This window comes from Heptranchias perlo, unplaced genomic scaffold, assembly GCF_035084215.1.
Source record: "Heptranchias perlo isolate sHepPer1 unplaced genomic scaffold, sHepPer1.hap1 HAP1_SCAFFOLD_263, whole genome shotgun sequence".
NCBI classification, from domain to species: domain Eukaryota; kingdom Metazoa; phylum Chordata; class Chondrichthyes; order Hexanchiformes; family Hexanchidae; genus Heptranchias; species Heptranchias perlo.
Window position 1 is genome coordinate 193,275 of NW_027139275.1, and position 19,990 is coordinate 213,264.

At 45.4% G+C, this 19,990-nt stretch overlaps 1 protein-coding gene and 2 non-coding genes across 3 annotated transcripts in view; all 3 read left to right on the top strand.

The window, feature by feature from the left end:
- Positions 1 to 19,990, top strand: part of LOC137310548 (zinc finger protein 271-like) — a 342,914-nt gene that overhangs the window by 191,174 nt on the left and 131,750 nt on the right. The gene's annotated exons all lie outside the window — the stretch shown is intronic.
- Positions 4,298 to 4,383, top strand: trnak-uuu (transfer RNA lysine (anticodon UUU)). The gene is given in 2 exon segments: positions 4,298 to 4,334; positions 4,348 to 4,383. It is a non-coding gene; the product is annotated as a tRNA-Lys (tRNA).
- Positions 15,862 to 15,933, top strand: trnaa-ugc (transfer RNA alanine (anticodon UGC)). The gene has a single exon. It is a non-coding gene; the product is annotated as a tRNA-Ala (tRNA).

Genomic DNA, 19,990 nt, shown 5'->3' on the forward strand with positions numbered 1-19,990 from the left:
CCAGGAGCAGCACCAGGCGTACCTAAAAATGAGGTGCCAACCTGGTGAAGCTACAACTCAGGAATACATGCGTGCTAAACAGCGGAAGCAACATGCTATGGACAGAGTTAAGCGATTCCACAACCAACGGATCAGATCAAAGCTCTGCAGTCCTGCCACATCCAGTCGTGAATGGTGGTGGACAATTAAACAACTAACGGGAGGAGGAAGCTCTGCAAAAATCCCCATCCTCAATGATGGCGGAGTCCAGCACGCGAGTGCAAAAGACAAGGCTGAAGCGTTTGCTTCAGTCAGAAGTGCCGAGTGGATGATCCATCTCGGCCTCCTCCCGATGTCCCCACCATCACAGAAGCCAGTCTTCAGCCAATTCGATTCAGTCCACGTGACATCAAGAAACGGCTGAGTGCACTGGATACAGCAAAGGCTATCCCAGCTGTCGTGCTGAAGGCTTGTGCTCCAGAACTAACTGCGCCTCTCGCCAAACTGTTCCAGTACAGCTACAACACTGGCATCTACCCGACAATGTGGAAAATTGCCCAGGTGTGTCCAGTCCACAAAAAGCAGGACAAATCCAATCCGGCCAATTACCGCCCCATCAGTCTGCTCTCAATCATCAGCAAAGTGATGGAAGGTGCCGTCGACAGTGCTATCAAGCGGCACTTACTCACCAATAACCTGCTCACCGATGCTCACTTTGGGTTCCGCCAGGACCACTCGGCTCCAGACATCATTACAGCCTTGGTCCAAACATGGACAAAAGAGCTGAATTCCACAGGTGAGGTGAGAGTGACTGCCCTTGACATCAAGGCAGCATTTGACCGAGTGTGGCACCAAGGATCCCGAGTAAAATTGAAGTCAATGGGAATCAGGGGGAAAACTCTCCAGTGGCTGGAGTCATACCTAGCACAAAGGAAGATGGTAGTGGTTGTTGGAGGCCAATCATCTCAGCCCCAGGGCATTGCTGCAGGAGTTCCTCAGGGCAGTGTCCTAGGCCCAACCATCTTCAGCTGCTTCATCAATGACCTTCCCTCCATCATTAGGTCAGAAATGGGGATGTTCACTGATGACTGCACAGTGTTCAGTTCCATTCGCAACCCCTCAGATAATGAAGCAGTCCGAGCCCGCATGCAGCAAGACCTGGACAACATCCAGGCTTGGGCTCATAAGTGGCAAGCAACATTCGCGCCAGATAAGTGCCAGGCAATGACCATCTCCAACAAGAGAGAGTCTAACCACCTCCCTTGACATTCAACGGCATTACCATCGCCGAATCCCCCACCATCAACATACTGGGGGTCACCATTGACCAGAAACTGAACTGGACCAGCCATATAAATACTGTGGCTACGAGAGCAGGTCAGAGGCTGGGTATTCTGCGGCGAGTGACTCACCTCCTGACTCCCCAAAGCCTTTCCGACGTCTACAAGGCACAAGTCAGGAGTGTGATGGAATACTCTCCACCTGCCTGGATGAGTGCAGTTCCACCGACACTCAAGAAGCTCGACACCATCAGGGAAAAAGCAGCCCGCTTGATTGGCATCCCGTCCACCACCCTAAAGATGCACTCCCTTCACCTCCGGTGCACAGTGTGTACCATCCACAGGATGCACTGCAGCAACTCGCCAAGGCTTCTTCGACAGCACCTCCCAAACCCGCGATTTCTACCACCTAGAAGGACAAGAGCAGCAGACACATGGGAACAACACCACCTGCACGTTCCCCTCCAAGTCACACACCATCCCAACTTGGAAATATATCGGCCGTTCCTTCATCGTCGCTGGGTCAAAATCCTGGAACTCCCTTCCGAACAGCACTGTGGGAGAACCTTCACCACACGGACTGCAGCGGTTCAATAAGGCGGCTCAGCACCACCTTCTCAAGTGCAATTAAGGATGGGCAATAAATGCCGGCCTCGCCAGCGACGCCCACATCCCACGAACGAATATAAAAAAAGGTTTTGGAGTCCTCACCGCCAAAATTGCAAACACCTTATCTACATCTGACCTATCAAACCCTTGCATAATCTTAAAGTCCCACATCAGGTCACCCCTCAGTCTTCTCTTTCCTATGGTAAAGAGCCCCAGTCTGTTCAAACTTTCAATATGGGGAAATGTGAACTTTGGACCTAAGCAAGATAGATCAGAATATGTTCTAACTGGTGAGAAGCTGGGAACTGTGGAGGAGGAAAGATGTTTACGGGTCCAAGTACAAAATCACTAAATGTCAGTGGACAGTTACAAAAAATAATTCAAAAGGCGAATGGAACTTTAGCCTTTATCTTAAGGGAGCTGGAATTCAAAGGGGTGGAAGTTCTGTTCCAGTTATATAAACTCTGCTGAGACCACATTTCGAGTCCTGCATTCAGTTCTGGGCACCGCACCTCAGGAAGGATATATTGGCCTTGGAGGGGGTGCAGCGCAGATTCACCAGAATGATACCGGGGCTAAAATGGTTAAATTATGCGGACAAGTTGCAGAGAACAGGTTTGTATTTCCTTGTGTATAGAAGATTAAGTGTTGATGTATTCGAGTTGTTGAAGGTGATTAAATGAGCCAATGGTGTGTGTGTGAGCTGTGAGACAGCTTGAAATCCCAATCCTCTCCACCACTGGGGACTGAGTCTTCCAACATACAGGGATTTTCACTCGTGCAAGTTTCATCCACATTTTCTGCTCTTCATTTCTCCGACCTGCTTGTTGCGCTTTTCCCTTCAATTCAGGACTGACAGGAAAAACTCGATTCTGCCGTAAATCTTCGGGTCACATGGAGAGATTTCAAATAATTGAAATCGACCCTTATCAACCCCAATATCGTCACCTGCACGTTTGACGAATGCAAAGCGGCTTCGATCGCGGTTTTACTGCACAACTCGTTCAAAGATACTGTCGGTAATTGGAGGGTCTTTCAAGTCATGACACGAACAGAACAGTTCGCACTGCCGTTTTCCCCAAGACGCTTCAGATTCATGTGGAATGATATCGGTCTGGCGGTTAAATCAGTTCCCTCTTCACAAATCCGCCTTTGAACCCGGGACTTTTAGTATTTTTGATAATCGATACCAAATCGGTTTGTCCTGTACTGTACATTACTTTCTAAATATTACAGATAAGCAGAGCACTTGAGCTGTCACAGCTGTGACTTTGACTTTTCTCCCTCTCCTCTCGATCTCCCCGGCAACTGCCACGAACCACAATCTTCTCTCACACTTCTCCATCAGGAAGTTCCGAGTCTCGGTTTTCAAATGAAATAACGCCCATCTCTCCAATCACCGACAGCCCAGAGAGAGTTTCTTCGTTTCAGCTCCCAATTTCCCCAAATCCTCAAAGTAGCATGAAAATAATTGTCCTTAAGTTAATAGCAATATAATTAAATGTTCTTATCTTCAGGGGCATTGTTTCAGATTCCACGGCTTTTAAAGGTCACTGCGGATGTTTAACGAATCGCCTCTTGGTTGGAGGTTTCTGTGTGGGAAAGATCAGGAAGTGATAATTGAGAGACCGAGGATGAAGCTGTTTGATGGGAGCACTGGGGACACAGACCGTGCGCGGCTCCAGTGGAGCAATCGGTCAGCGCGCGTTATTTCTACAATAATTATACACTCGAGAAATGCTGGGGTTGTGAGCTCCAGCGCCATCTAAAGTAGTTGAACCTTCTAAACATTTTGACTGGAGTTCAAGGTACAACCGGTTCCATAACACATCGACTTCTTCATGTCCCCATGTGGGCACTGAGGCTCCTCTGACCTCCCGTCTTGCAATAGCAGGTGAGAGTTTATTTGTTTACAGGAGGGAGAGGGGGCGATTGGCGAGAGCTGAAATGGTAAAGCGGCCGGCACGACATCTTTAAATCTAAAGAACCAAACACACAATTCTTCTTTCTATGAAGCAGAGATTCATCGGTTTGAAGTGTCGTGTAGGGAAAATTCAGGAGGCAAATCTGCTGCCTGGTGTCACGGTGTAACGGGTGAAATTATTCAGCTTTCAATTGTTGATCGGCTGAAATGTCGAGAGGCCTTTCCCAGCTCCCGTGTGGAACAAGTTCAGCTTTTGAGCCATTGGGTAAAGTGTTTTTTTTTATTGCTGCGAACGAATGACAAGACATTTTGTACAAACAAGAAGAATTGTAAAATCACGAGTTCGCTGTCCATGTTTCTTACATCATGTTCAACAGAAACAAGGATTCTCCTCAACACGTTGCTGAAAATTGTATAAAAGAGATACTCCCCCGAATTCGATAGCGACAGGGATAATTCAGAGTCCCACCATGAATCTGTATGATGGAAGCCAATCAAACAACGAGCCTGGATAGCTCAGTCGGTAGACCATCAGGCTTTTAAATACAAGTAGTGATCTGAGGGTCCAGGGTTCAAGTCCCTGTTCAAGCTAAAAGTTTTAAAACAGCTGGCAAGTTCTGCTTTTCCAGCGGACCAACATCAGCGAAAGAAGCAAGAGTTGGCCATTCAGTCCCTCGAGCCTGCTCCGCCATTTGATAAGGTCATCGCTGATCTTCGACTTCAAATTCACTTTCCCGACCGACCCCCATATCCCTTGAGTTCCTTCGTGTCCAAAAATCTATCATTCTCAGTTTTGAATCAATTCAATGGCTCAGCATCCACAGCCCTCTGGGGTGGAGAATTACAATGGTTCACAACCCTCCCAGTGAAGAAATTATTCCTCTTCTCTGTACCAAATGGCCGGCCCCTTATCTTGGGATTATAACCATTAATTCTGGACTCTCCAGCTAGGGGAAACAGCATCCCAGCATCTACCCTGTCAAGCCCTCGAAGAATTTTACATGTTTCAATGAGACCACCTCATTATTGTAAACTGCAGAGAATATCAGGTCCATTCTACTCAATCTCTCCTCACAGGACAACCCTCTTATCCCAGGAATCAATCTAGTGAACTTTTGTTGCACCCACTCTAAGGCAAGTGTACTGTTCCGCAGGTAAGGAGATCAAAACTGTACACAGTACTCCAGATGCGGTCTCACCAAAGCCCTATATAATTACAGCAAGACTTCCTTATCCTTGTTCTCCAACCACCTCGCAATAAAGGCCAACACACCATTTGCTTTCCTAATTGCTTGCTGCACCTGCATGTTAACTTTCTGTGATCCATGTACAAGGACAAACAAATCCCTCTGAATACCAACGCTTCGTAATCTCTCACCTTTTAAAAGATATTCTATTTTCTATTCTTCCTACCAAAGTGAATAATCTCACATTTCCCCACTTTATACTTCATTTGCCAACTTCTCGCCCACTCACTTAACCTGTCTGTATCACTTTGCATCCTCTTTGCGTCCTCCTCACAGCTTACTTTCCCACCAATTTTGTCTCATCAGCAAACTTGGATACGTTACAGTCGGTCCCCTCATCTAAGTCATTAATATAGATTGTAAATATCTGAGGCCCAAGCACTGATCTTCACGGCACCCCACTAGTTACAACCTGCCAACCCCAAAATGACCTGTTTATTCCGACTTTCTGTTTTCTCTCCGTCAACCAATCCCCAATCCATGCTAATATATTACCCACAATCCCATGAACCCTAATCTTGTTCAACAAACTTTTGTGTGGCACCTTATCGAATGCCTTTTGAAAATCCAAATATACCACATGCACTGGTTCTCCCTTATCTACCCTGCTATCTACACCCTCAGAACCTCTAATAGAGTTGTCAAACACGATTTCCCTTTCATAAAAGCGAGTTGCATGTGCCTAACCATATTATGATTTTCTAAGTGCTCTGTTACCACGTCCCAAGTAATAGATTCTCGCAATTTCCCTCCTACTATTGTCAGGCTAAAGGGCCTGTAGTTCCCTGTTTTCTCTCTCCCTCTTTCTTGAATAGCAGGGTTACATTTGGTACCTTCCAATCCATGGGGACCTTTCTAGAATCATGGGAACTCTGGAAGATAACACCAATGCATCCACTGTCTCTGCAGCCACCTCTTTTTAAACCCTAGGATGTCGGCCATCAGGTCCAAAGAATTTGTCAGCTTTTAGCCCCATTAATTCCTCCAGTACTTTTTCTTTACTAATCTTAATTGCTTTCGGTTCCTCACTCTCATTAGAACCTTGGTTCCCCAATCCTTCTGGTATGATTTTTGTGTCTTCTACTGTGAAGACAGATACAAAATACTTGTTAAACGTCTCTGCCATTTCCTTATTCTCCATTATAAATTCTCCTGTCTCTGTCTCCAATGGACCCATGTTTACTTTCGCTAATCCCTTCCTTTATACACACTTGTAGAAGCTCTTACAATCCATTTTTATATTTCTTGCTGGTTCTATTTTCTCCCATTTTAGCAATTTCTTGGTCATCCTTTGCTGATTTCTCAAACTCTCCTAATCCTCAGGCTTACTATTCTTTTTGACAACATTATAAGACTCTTTTAACCGAATACTATCAGTAATTTCTTCAGTTAACCAAGGTTGGACCACTTTTCCGGTGGAGCTTTTAATCCTCAAGAGAATGTAATTTTGTTGAGGAATTCTAAATTATTTCTTTAAATGTTCACCATTGCTTATCAATTATCATATTTTTAATCTCATTTCCCAAACTACCTGAGCGAACTCACCCCTCATAACTACGTTATTGGTTTTGTTTAAATTTGAGACCCTAGTTTCGGACTTAACGACATCACTCTCAAACTCAATTTCAAATTCTACAATATTATGATCATTCTTCCCCAGAGGATCATCTACTATAAGATTACCAATTAACCCTGTTTCATTACACAATACTAGATCTAAAATAGCCTGTTCCCTTGTAGATTCCTCGACATATTGATCTAGAAAACTGACTCGAATGAATTCCATGAACATAAAACAGCTTATCTTGAGTTGCAAACATGGTGTCAACACGATGGGATGACTTATGACTAGAAGCCATGGCCAGATCTGCCAGGTGAATTAAATGTTTGCTGCGAACATGGAGAATTAATGAAACCAAGACTTCCCTGCAGAGCAAGGAGTTGGAAAGAAAGATGCTGGGCATTGAGAGGCGAAGGATTTTGTCGATGGCAGGATGAATGGACAAAAGTATCTCAACTCACTGCTTCTTTTCTATACTGATAAACATGGACAGAAATCTCATCTCCGTGCTTCTTTCAGATAATGAATGTCTTAATGCTCAAGAGATCACTGATCCAAGCCAATTATCTCCTCTCGCATTCTCCTTCCAATCCTGCACACGTTGCTTAGCTTTGAAATTATGCATTTTTTCACAGTGGAATTCAATTTAATTGAAACGATGCTGTGATCAGCTAGTGTTGTTCAGGAGATGGAGCACCAGGAAATACATAAAAGGCTGATGATAAAAGTGACTGTTCAGACACTGTGAGCTACAGTTAAAGGTCGGCAACATTTCAAGTATCAGGCAGCAGATCTTTTCCAAATCTTGACACAAATGGCAAGAAAATGTAACACTGACTTTGATCAATGTCACGACTTTCAAATAGCAGACATTTTATACACAAGGCAAGAAAGATTTACAAGGATGTTGCCTGGACTGTAGAACTTTAGCTATGAGGAAAGATTGGATAGGCTGGGGTTGTTTTCTTTGGAACAGAGGAGACTGAAGGCAGATTTAATTGAGGTGAACAAAATTATGAGGGTCCCAGATAGCGTGGATTGGAAGGACCCACTTCTCTTAGCAGAGAGCTTAATAACCAGGGGCATAGATTTAAAGTGATTAGTAGAAGGTTTAATGGGGAACTGAGGAGAAATTATTTCACCCAAGGGTTGTGGGGGTCTGGAACTGACTGCCTGAAAGGGTGGTTGAGGCAGTCACCCTCATCGCATTTTAAGAATACTTGAAGTGCCGGAAGCTACAAGGCTATGGGCCAAGAGCTGGAAAGTGGGATTAAGCTGGATAGCCCTTTTTCGGCCGGCACAGACGCGATGGGCCGAATGGCCTCTTTCTGTGCCATAAATTTATTTGATTCTATGAGTCTAATTAACAGTAAGCAGGGTAGTTCAGTGATCATGAGAACGCTACTGAAGCTCAATAACTGCTGGGAACCAAGCAATGTGTCCTTGTAAACCACAGACTGGGGAAGTTCCAGCTTCAGTGACAGAGATGGATCACAACAGTGTATAAAAGTGAGGGGATACTGATGTAAGGGGCAGTCAGGACTGGAGAAACCGGAGATCAAGCTCAGGGTGCCTGAGGTTCCATCCAGAGGGATCATCTCGTCCACATGTTTACTCTGGTACAGTACAGGAAAGAGAATTTGCTCATATATTTCTTAATGAGGTATTAAAGTTGCTGACTCTCAGACTTGTTCATTAATAAGACAATGCATTAGTTAGAACCTTCCATCCCTAAGTCTCTCTGCTCCTCTAATTTTAAACTTTGACCATTTAGTGTACATTTCATCTCATTTTTCTTCCTCTCAAAATGTATCACGTCACATTTCTCTGCATTAAATTTCACCTGCCTGTTTACGAACCTGTGGACGTCACAATGAAGTCACTGACACTACTCTTCCCAATTCCCCACGCTGCCAATGTTGGCGTCATCCAGAGATTTTCACCTTGTGTCCCACATACCCAAGCTCAGATCATTCTCTATATTGAGAAGAGCAATGGTCCCAACACTGACCCTGGGGGACACCACTGTTTACATCCCTCCAGTCTGAAGAACATCCATTAACCACGACTCTCTGTTTTCTGCCCTTTACACAACTTCCTATCCACACTGCCTCATTCATTTTAATACCGTGGGTATTAATTTTATCAACAAGCCTCCTGTCCGGCACCTTATCAAATACCTTTTTACAATCCATCAACACAATATCCACGACATTCCCTTTATCAGTATCCTCGAGTTATCTCAAATGGCTGTTCTTAATTAATGTGTTTTTCTAACAAATGTGGAAATGTTTGCTCCACCTCATCTGGTTTCATCTGTTTCAAGCCACAACAGAAAGGTCGAGTTTTCTCCTGGAGCTTAAGATAAATTAATTTTAAAAAATGATGCTTCAGACAATGACGGATATCTGGGCTTAGACCCGCCCATTCAGTGGCACAACTCCCTTAACCAGGCAACATCCCTTCGCAGACACGTTGTGTCCTCATTGCAACTTGCTATTCCATCTATCTTTGTATCATCAGCAAATCTGGCCACAAGACAGTCTGTTCCTTCATCCAAGTCATTGATATACATTGTAAATAATTGAGGCCACAGTACTGATCCCTGAAACACCCCACGAGTTATGTGAAATGCCTATAAATTTCCGCTCCTCCTATTGGTCCGGAACTCTCCTTAATCGCCAGGGCGGGATTAATGGTGAGGCTGGCGGTCCCGAGGTGCATTTGGAAAATAAACATTAATTGAACCCTTCAGTTGCAACAGTTAATAAAACGAAATTAATAAAAGTCACTGAAAATTTTTTTGGGGGGGAGCTTCTATGCTGTGTATTTGTGCCGGTTTTAATGGCTCGAAGCGCTGGGGTTTCAATTTATTTTATTATCCTTGGTCCAAATGCGCTCTCCCTGCTTCCAATGTCTTTGCTTTTCGGCCTGATGTTAAGACCATCAATGGCGGCTGCATCATCCAGCATGCAGCGCGGTACAGATTGTGCCCTATCTGAATCAGTGGAGCCCAGTGCGCAGGCGCAGTAGTGCCTCATCACCGGGCAGTGTGTCCTGAGCATGCGCGGCCAGTCGAGGCTGCGGGAGGAGCGCGTTCGGTGCAGGTCAGAGGATCGGAGCAAGAGGCTCAATAAACCCCGGGGCCCGGGTCCGGGCTCAGGCCCAGGCTCAGGCTTTACAAACCCCGAGTGCGGCCCCAGACCCGAATATAAAACAGTGAACATTATCCCCCCCTCACTACCCGCCGGGAAATGAAGGGGAAATGGGGATCGGTCAGGGAGCGTCTGTAAATGAAGGAGAAATGGTGATCGGTCAGGGAGCGTCTGTAAATGAATGGGAAATGGTGATCGGTCAGGGAGCGTCTGTAAATGAAGGAGAAATAGTGATCGGTCAGGGAGCGTCTGTAAATGAAGGAGAAATGGTGATCGGTCAGGGAGCGTCTGTAAATGAATGGGAAATGGTGATCGGTCAGGGAGCGTCTGTAAATGAAGGAGATTTAGTGATCGGTCAGGGAGCATCTGTAAATGAAGGAGAAATGGTGATCGGTCAGGGAGCATCCGTAAATGAAGGAGAAATGGTAATCGGTCAGGGAGCGTCTGTAAATGAAGGGGAAATGGGGATCGGTCAGGGAGCGTCTGTAAATGAAGGAGAAATGGTGATCAGTCAGGGAGCGTCTGTAAATGAAGGAGAAATTGTGATCAGTCAGGGAGCGTCTGTAAATGAAGGAGAAATGGTGATCGGTCAGGGAGCATCTGTAAATGAAGGAGAAATGGTGATCGGTCAGGGAGCGTCTGCAAATTAATGGACAATGGTGATCAGTCAGGGAGCTTTTGTCAATGCAGGAGACATGGTGATCGGTCAGGGAGCATCTGTAAATGAAGGAGATATGTGATTGGTCAGGGAATGTCTGTAAATTAAGGAGAAATGGTGATCAGTGAGGAAACGTCTATAAATGAAGGAGAAATGGTGATCGGTCAGGGAGCGTCTGTAAATGAAGGAGAAATGGTGATCGGTCAGGGAGCGTCTGTAAATGAAGTAGAAATGGTGATCTCTATATCTTCAGTCATCCAGGGAGCTCGAGCTTTGGATGCCATTCCTTTCCTCCTCGTGGGAATCTGTCTGCTCTGTACCCAAACCCACTCCTCCTTGAAGGCCTCCCACTGTTCAATTACTGTTCTGCCTGCCAATTTTTGATTCCAATCCACCTGGACAAGATCCCTTTAAAACTCACTGAAATTTGCCCTCCTCCAGTTAAGTATTTTCACATTTGACTGTCCCTTGTCCTTTTCCATAACTGTTCTAAACCTAATGAGATTATGATCACTGCTGCCCCACTGAAACATGCTCCACCTGCCCCACTTCATTCTCCACTCCGAGTCCACTGCTGTACTCACATTCACTCTCTCACACTCACTCTCTCACACTCACTCTCTCACATTCACTCTCTCACATTCACTCTCTCACATTCACTTTCTCACATTCACTCTCTCACACTCACTCACATTCACTCACATTCACTCTCTCACACTCACTCTCTCACACTCACTCACATTCACTCTCTCACACTCACTCTCTCACACTCATTCACATTCACTCTCACATTCACTCTCTCACACTCACTCTCTCACACTCACTCACATTAACTCTCTCACTCTCACTCTCTCACACTCACTCTCTCACATTCACTCTCTCACACTCACTCACTCTCTCACACTCATGGTTTCGGGCCACTGAAAGATGATGCGATGAGTTTGGATTTCAGCACACGGAGGAGGGAGAGTGTGTGGGACGGGGATTTACAGCTTTGAGGCACAAGAGAGGAAAGAATGTTTTGTAGAAACTAGAATTGTCTGTTCTGAATTTCTATCCTGTACTTACAGTGATGACTTTTATAAACTCCTTTATAGGGTATTAGAAGGGGAGGATTTGCAGAGGGAAACTCAAACCAAACTGCACGCCAAGATCTGACAGAGTCACTCGATTCATCAGGACCTGAATATCATCGGCCTTTGAATGTGGAAGGAGAAATGTTTGTCTGTTCTATCTGTGGGAGAAGATTTCAAACATCAGTGTGAGTGGAAAATCACCGAGACACACACACCCGAGTGAGAGTGTTCCAGTGCACTGACTGTGGAAAGAGCTTTAACCAGTTACACAGCCAGAAAAAACATCACACCATTCACAGCGGGGAGAAACCGTACACGTGTTCTGTGTGTGGATGAGGCTTCAACTGATCGTCCAACCTGGAGAGACACAAGGACACCCAGACCATGGAGAAACCGTGGAAATGTGGGGACTGTGGGAAGGGATTCAATTACCCTTCAGAGCTGGAAATTCATCGACACAATCACACTGGGGAGAGGCCGTTCACCTGCTCCGTGTGTGGGAAGAGATTCACTTGGTCATCACACCTGCTGACACACCAGCGAGTTTACTCCGATGAGAGACCTTTTAAATGTTCTGACTTTGAGAGGAGCTTTAAAAGCAAAATTAATCTGCTGCAACACCAACGCACTCACACTGGGGAGAGACCATTCTCCTGCTCTGTGTGTAAGAAGAGATTCACTCAGTCATCCCACCTGCTGATACACCAGCGAGTTCACACTGGGGAGAGGCCGTTCTCCTGCTCCGTGTGTGGGAAGAAATTCACTCATTCTTCCACCCTGCTGACACACCAGCGAGTTCACTCCGATGAGAGACCTTTTAAATGTTCTGACTGTGAGAAGAGGTTTAAAAGCAAAAGGAATCTGCTGACACACCAACGCACTCACACTGGGGAGAGGCCGCTCACCTGCTCCGTGTGAGGGAAGGGATTCACTATTTCATCCAAACTGCTGACACACCAACTTGTTCACACTGGGGAGAGACCTTTTTAATGTTCTGACTGCACGAAGAGCTCTAAATACAGATACAAATTGTGAAGACATCGACACACTCACGCCAGGGAGAGGCCGTTCACCTGCTCCCTGTGTGAGAAGAGATTTACTCGGTCATCACACCTGCTGAGACACCAGCGAGTTCACTCTGATAAGAGACCTCTGAAATGTTCTGACTGTGAGAAGGGCTTTAAAACAAATGATCTGAAACACCATCACACTGACACTGGGGAGAGACTGTTCACCTGCTCCGTGTGTGGGAAGGGATTCACGAATTCATCCCACCTTCTGAGATATCAACTTGTTCACACTATTGAGTGACCTTTTAATGCAGTAACTTTGAGAAGAGCTTTAAAAGCAGAAATGAACTGCTGACACATCAACTCGCGCCCATTGTGGAGAGACTGTTCACCTACTCCGTGTGTGGGAAGGGATTCACTCAGTCATCACATGTGCTGAGACACCAGCGAGTTCACAAGTGACTGCAGGGGTTGGATTCTGCAGTTAATCACATCCAGGACTGAACTATGGTGTTTAGTGTTCGGAAGAACAACGTGTAAGGATTAACCCATTAACAGATAGAATTTAGTATAATTATAATCAATAGTAGAAGTAGAACAAAATGTACTGTGAATCTATGTATCTATAAATGTAAACTGTACTGTGTATTAATATAGAATGAACCATGTAACGTGTATTCAATAAGAAAGTGCTGGTGGGCCGAGAAGGATGCATGATGGTTATTATAGTCAAGTTTGCAGTTAAAACTAAAAGGATGCTGACAACAGTAAAGTGGGAATTAACAGACCTAAGGGAGGAATGTGCTGTAATAGCATAATGTCTAAAAGACATGCAGATAAAGGGACTGAAGGTTCATGAAATGAAGGAGTCACTCAGGCTCAGGCCTCTCTATCTCGAGCCTCCACAAGCCAGTGAGTAGAAGTCTGTTTATACAAACGGTTCTGTGAAGGCAGGCAATGTAAACTCTAAATAAGGTTCTGTTAAGTCTGTAACAACAAGGCACGGATGGGACCAGGAGTTATGCTCAGAATGTAACTTCTGAAGGTTGAGAGACATGAATAATGGTCAGGCTGAGAGATGTGGATGTGAGAGTGAACTGCTCATAAACTGAAAAAGGGAATAAGGAGAGACCTCAAAAGCTGAGGAAGGCGCACAAGATTCTGGCAAGGAAGAAGAAAACTTTTCAGTCAACAGAACACAGCAAGAGAGAGAGAGAGAGACCGCACCGTAGTCACTTGGAGGGATAGAGAGAGAGAGAGAGAGAGACCGCACCGTAGTCACTTGGAGGGATAGAGAGAGAGAGAGAGACCGCACTGTAGTCACTTGGAGGGATAGAGAGAGAGAGAGAGAGAGAGACCGCACCGTTGTCACTTGGAGGGATAGAGAGAGAGAGAGAGAGAGAGACTGCACCGTAGTCACTTGGAGGGATAGAGAGAGAGAGAGAGACCGCACCGTAGTCACTTGGAGGGATAGAGAGAGAGAGAGAGACCGCACCGTTGTCACTTGGAGGGATAGAGAGAGAGAGAGAGAGAGACCGCACCGTAGTCACTTGGAGGGATAGAGAGAGAGAGAGAGAGAGACCGCACTGTCGTCACTTGGAGGGACACAGAGAGAGAGAGAGACCGCACCGTAGTCACTTGGAGGGATAGAGAGAGAGAGAGAGACCGCACCGTAGTCACTTGGAGGGATAGAGAGAGAGAGAGAGACCGCACCGTAGTCACTTGGAGGGACACTTCCGAGGTTTCAAGGAACACTCACTATTTCTCTTTGTTAAGTATCACCTTTTTACTCTAATTGTGATGTGATTAATAAATCGGTTTTGCCTTTAACCGTAATACCAGTACCAGTGGTGATCTTGTTGTTGTCAGGAACCAGTCCTTAGATTGGATTAGATTATAATCCTGAAAACAGTGGTTTAAATCCTACAATTGGCGACCACGAAGAGACTATTTCTGACAACAGCTGAAACCTGGTGGGGGATAGTTACATAATATAAATTGATTATTTCTCCATTAAAATGCAGTGAGTGGGGGATAGTTACATAATATAAATTGATTATTTCACCAGTAAAATGCAGTGAGTGGGGGATAGTTACATAATATAAATTGAATATTTTTCCAGTAAAATGCAGTGAGTGGGGGATAGTTACATAATATAAATTGATTATTTCTCCAGTAAAATGCAGAGTGGGGGATAGTTACATAATATAAATTGATTATTTCTTCATTAAAATGCAGTGAGTGGAGGATAGTTACACAATATAAATTGATTATTTCTCCAGTAAAATGCAGTGAGTGGAGGATAGTTACATAATATAAATTGATTATTTCTCCAGTAAAATGCAGAGTGGGGGATAGTTACATAAAACAAATTAATTATTTCTTCATTAAAATGCAGAGTGGGGGATAGTTACATAATATAAATTGATTATTTCTTCTGTAAATGCAGTGAGTGGAGGATAGTTACATAATATAAATTGATTATTTCTTCTTTAAAATGCAGTGAGTGGAGGATAGTTACATAATATAAATTGATTATTTCTTCTTTAAAATGCAGTGAGTGGGGGATAGTTACATAATATAAATTGATTATTTCTCCAGTAAAATGCAGTGAGTGGAGGATAGTTACATAATATAAATTGATTATTTCTCCAGTAAAATGCAGTGAGTGGAGGATAGTTACATAATATGAATTGATTATTTCTCCAGTAAAATGCAGTGAGCGGAGTGCACATCCACCACGGGTGGCCTCATAAACTGAGGACAATCAGTTCTTCTTTCCTTGGTTCGCGGTTTGTGTTATTTGGGGATTTAGTTCAGTGATAGAGCGCATGTTTTGTGTGTGTTGAGGTCCTGGGTTCAACTCTCTGTACCTTTTCACCAGAATGACCCACCGAAAGTTGAATGACGCTTTTTGAGCTCAGCGAGTTCCAACTTCTGAGGCTCCACAAGCATTAAATTGTCCCGGAGCGGGACTTCATCTCTCGGTCCCCTCAACAGCTCAACTCAAAGCAGCCGCCGACTGAGGGGAATGTGTGACGGTGCAATATCGAGCGAGCAGTCCCAGCTCTTGTTCCTGTTTGACGCTCTGTCATTCTTCCATCTCACTTTATGATTCAGAGGTTGGATTTCAGCCTTGTCACTGACCATTAGCGATTGGGTTTTTTTTATTTCCGCAGACTTTTTTTTGGAAAGTTCAAAGTAAAGAGGAGCAGAAACGCCGTGAACTGAAGCAGAGGTTGAACATTGTGAACACGCGGGACCGCTGGGCATCTCGATGTCGTGGAGAGACGGAGCAGAAAGCTCACGGCTTCACTTCGAAAGTGTCTGCTTGTTTATTTCTCAGGTACCTTTTGACGCGTGGGGATGTAGCTCAGTGGAAGAGCGCATGCTTTGCATGTATGAGGTCCCGGGTTCAATCCCCGGCATCTCCAAACAAATTAAATTTTGGATTCAACTGTGAGAATATCATCTGAGACTCGCCTCACATTTACACACAAGGAGAGACAAGAGTTTCTTCACCTCGCGAAAAACCGAACGCTCCGCACAGAATATAATTCAATGGGAGAGCGCCCACGGTGTTTCAATGGCTCCCATCTCATGGTTGAACAGCTTGCCCAGTGATCGATTATTTCCAGTTTCACAGATTGGGGGGAAGCAGCGGACCGGCGTTCCGACCACAAAGAGGGAAGAATAGTCTGGATGTTGGGAGCTTCTTCTTTTCCCGGAGAGTACTGAGCATCTGGAATGTATTGCCGGCTGGAGTTTTTTTTTATTCGTTCACGGGATGTGGGCGTCGCTGGCGAGGCCGACATTTATTGCCCATCCCTATTTGCCCTTGAGAAGGTGGTGGTGAGCCGCCTTCTTGAACCGCTGCAGTCCGTGTGGTGACGGTTCTCCCACAGTGCTATTAGGAAGGGAGTTCCAGGATTTTGACCCAGCGAAGATGAAGGAACGGCGATATATTTCCAAGTTGGGATGGTGTGTGACTTGGAGGGGAACGTGCAGGTAGTGTTGTTCCCATGTACCTGCTGCTCTTGTCCTTCTAGGTGGTAGGGGTCGCAGGTTTGGGAGGTGCTGTCGAAGAAGCCTTGGCGAGTTGCTGCAGTGCATCCTGTGCATGGTCCACACTGCAGCCACAGTGCGCCAGTGGTGAAGGGAGTGAATGTTTAGGGTGGTGGATGGGGTGCCAATCAAGCGGGCTGCTTTGTCCTGGATGGTGTCGAGCTTCTTGAGTGTTGTTGGAGCTGCACTCATCCAAGCAAGTGGAGAGTATTCCAACACACTCCTGACTTGTGCCTTGTAGATGGTGGAAAGGCTTTGGGGAGTCAGGAGGTGAGTCACTTGCCGCAGAATACCCAGCCTCTGACCTGCTCTTGTAGCCACAGTATTTATATGGCTGGTCCAGTTAAGTTTCTGGTCGATGGTGACCCCCAGGATGTTGATGGTGGGGGATTCGGCGATGGTAATGCCGTTGAATGTCAAGGGGAGGTGGTTAGACTCTCTCTTGTTGGAGATGGTCAATGCCTGGCACTTATCTGGCGCGAATGTTACTTGCCACTTATGAGCCCAAGCCTGGATGTTGTCCAGGTCTTGCTGCATGCGGGCTCGGACTGCTTCATTATTTGAGGGGTTGCGAATGGAACTGAACACTATGCAGTCATCAGCAAACATCCCCATTTCTGACCTTATGATGGAGGGAAGGTCATTGATGAAGCAGCTGAAGATGGTTGGGCCTAGGACACTGCCCTGAGGAACTCCTGCAGCAATGTCCTGGGGCTGAGATGATTGGCTTCCAACAACCACTACCATCTTCCATTGTGCTAGGTATGACTCCAGCCACTGGACAGTTTTCCCCCTGATTCCCATTGACTTCAATTTTACTCGGGCTCCTTGGTGCCACACTCGGTCAAATGCTGCCTTGATGTCGAGGGCAGTCACTCTCACCTCACCTCTGGAATTCAGCTCTTTTGTCCATGTTTGGACCAAGGCTGTAATGAGGTCTGGAGCCGAGTGGTCCTGGCGGAACCCAAACTGAGCATCGGTGAGCAGGTTATTGGTGAGTAAGTGCCGCTTGATAGCACTGTCGACGACACCTTCCATCACTTTGCTGATGATTGAGAGGTGACTGATGGGGCGGTAATTGGCCGGATTGGATTTGTCCTGCTTTTTGTGGACAGGACATACCTGGGCAATTTTCCACATTGTCGGGTAGATGCCAGTGTTGTAGCTGTACTGGAACAGCTTGTCAAGAGGCGCAGCTAGTTCTGGAGCACAAGTCTTCAGCACTACAGCTGCGATGTTGTCAGGGCCCATAGCCTTTGCTGTATCCAGTGCACTCAGCCGTTTCTTGATATCACGTGGAGTGAATCGAATTGGCCGAAGACTGGCTTCTGTGATGGTGGGGATATCGGGAGGAGGCCGAGATGGATCATCCACTCGGCACTTCTGGCTGAAGATGGTTGCAAACGCTTCAGCCTTGTCTTTTGCACTCATGTGCTGGACTCCGCCATCATTGAGGATGGGGATTTTTGCAGAGCTTCCTCCTCCCGTTAGTTGTTTAATTGTCCACCACCATTCACGACTGGATGTGGCAGGACTGCAGAGCTTTGATCTGATCCGTTGGTTGTGGAATCGCTTAAATCTGTCTATAGCATGTTGCTTCCACTGTTTAGCACGCATGTAGTCCTGAGTTGTAGCTTCACCAGGTTGGCACCTCATTTTTAGGTACGCCTGGTGCTGCTCCTGGCATGCTCTTCTACACTCCTCATTGAACCAGGGTTGATCCCCTGGCTTGTTGGTAATGGTAGAGTGAGGAATATGCTGGTCCATGAGTTGCCACAGTTTTGCCCATTCACCTTATCTATCAATATCACTTTGTAATTTTATGTTTTCATCTACACTGCTTACAATGCCACCAATCGTCGTGTGATTGGCAAACTTGGATGTGAGACTTTCTATGCCTTCATCTGAGTCGTTAAAAAATATTGTGAATAATTGAGGCCCCAAGACAGATCCCTGCGGGACTCCACTAGTCACATCCTGCCAATGTGAGCACCTACCCATTCTCCCTACTCTCTGTCGCCTTTCGCTCAGCCAACTTCCTAACCAAGTCCGTACTTTTCCCTCGATTCCATGGGCTTCTATCTTTGCTAACAGTCTATTATGTGGGACCTTATCAAATGCCTTCTGGAAGTCCATATAAATAACATCCATTGACATTCCCCTGTCCACTACTTTAGTCACTTTTTCTGGAGGTCATCCACTTTGGATCAAAAAAGGATAGATCAGGGTACTTTCTAAATGGTGAGAAGTTAGGAACTGTGGAGGGCCAGAGAGATTTAGGGGTCCGTGTACAGAAATCACTTCAAACTAGTATAGGTAAAAAAAAACGATGATTGGGATGTTCGTTACGGCTGGTCAGCTGACTTGCTTAAAACACACCATAATGTTGTAATCGTGGGTTTGATTCCTGTATGGGCTGTTAAGGGGCTTTATTTTGGATTTTCGGAACTTTTAAATCAAACCTTTACAAACAGATTCACAGACAAATTCACGGGGACAGTTTATTGAATAACATCCATTGTAACTGTGCCCCTGGGCCGGAGAAACACGTCTTTCTTTTTATTTGCCTTTCTCCGGTTTGCAGAGAAACGTTTAACTCGCGGCCTGTTCCCATTAATGATCATCAGCAGCAACAGACAGACAGAGCGGGTCTGACCGCCCCGAGATGTGGAAAAGGCATCAGTTTAGGACAAATGCATCAAATCAAATAGTCACCCGGCACCGAGAGAGACAAAACCAAGAGAAAAAGGCAGAAGGTAACAGAGAAATAAAAACCAAATACAGACGATATAAATATCTCCCATCCTTGATGTCTCTCTATTCCATCCCCAATCCTTCAGTGGCGGGGATCAAATTTCACTGTAAATAAATGCGAGAATCGACCCAAAGAAGAAGAAACTGAACAACCAAAAACTACCGAACCCGGGATTAAACCAAAGACCTTTAAATCTTCAGTCCAATGGAATTCCAACTGAGTATTTGGACCCCAGAGCAAATGCAACTTTGCGCCATTGTCTTCCAAGAAAATATAACCCCTCCGAAGCCCTGCTCCTCCTGTTCATTACCGTACTTCATAGATAAACATCGCACTCATATATACACACCCACCGTTCATATATAAACATCGCACTCATATATACACACCCACAGTTCATATATAAACATCACACTCATATATACACACCCACAGTTCATATATAAACATCGCACTCATATATACACACCCACAGTTCATATATAAACATCGCACTCATATATACACACCCACAGTTCATATATAAACATCGCACTCATATATACACTCCCACAGTTTATGAAACAACAGCGCACTCATACTTACACTCCGAGTTTATAGGAGGGAGATTGGTTCCGACCGCCGCTTGGGCTCTCGGAGTGGGAGAGGCGGAAGCAGCATGGGCCGTACAA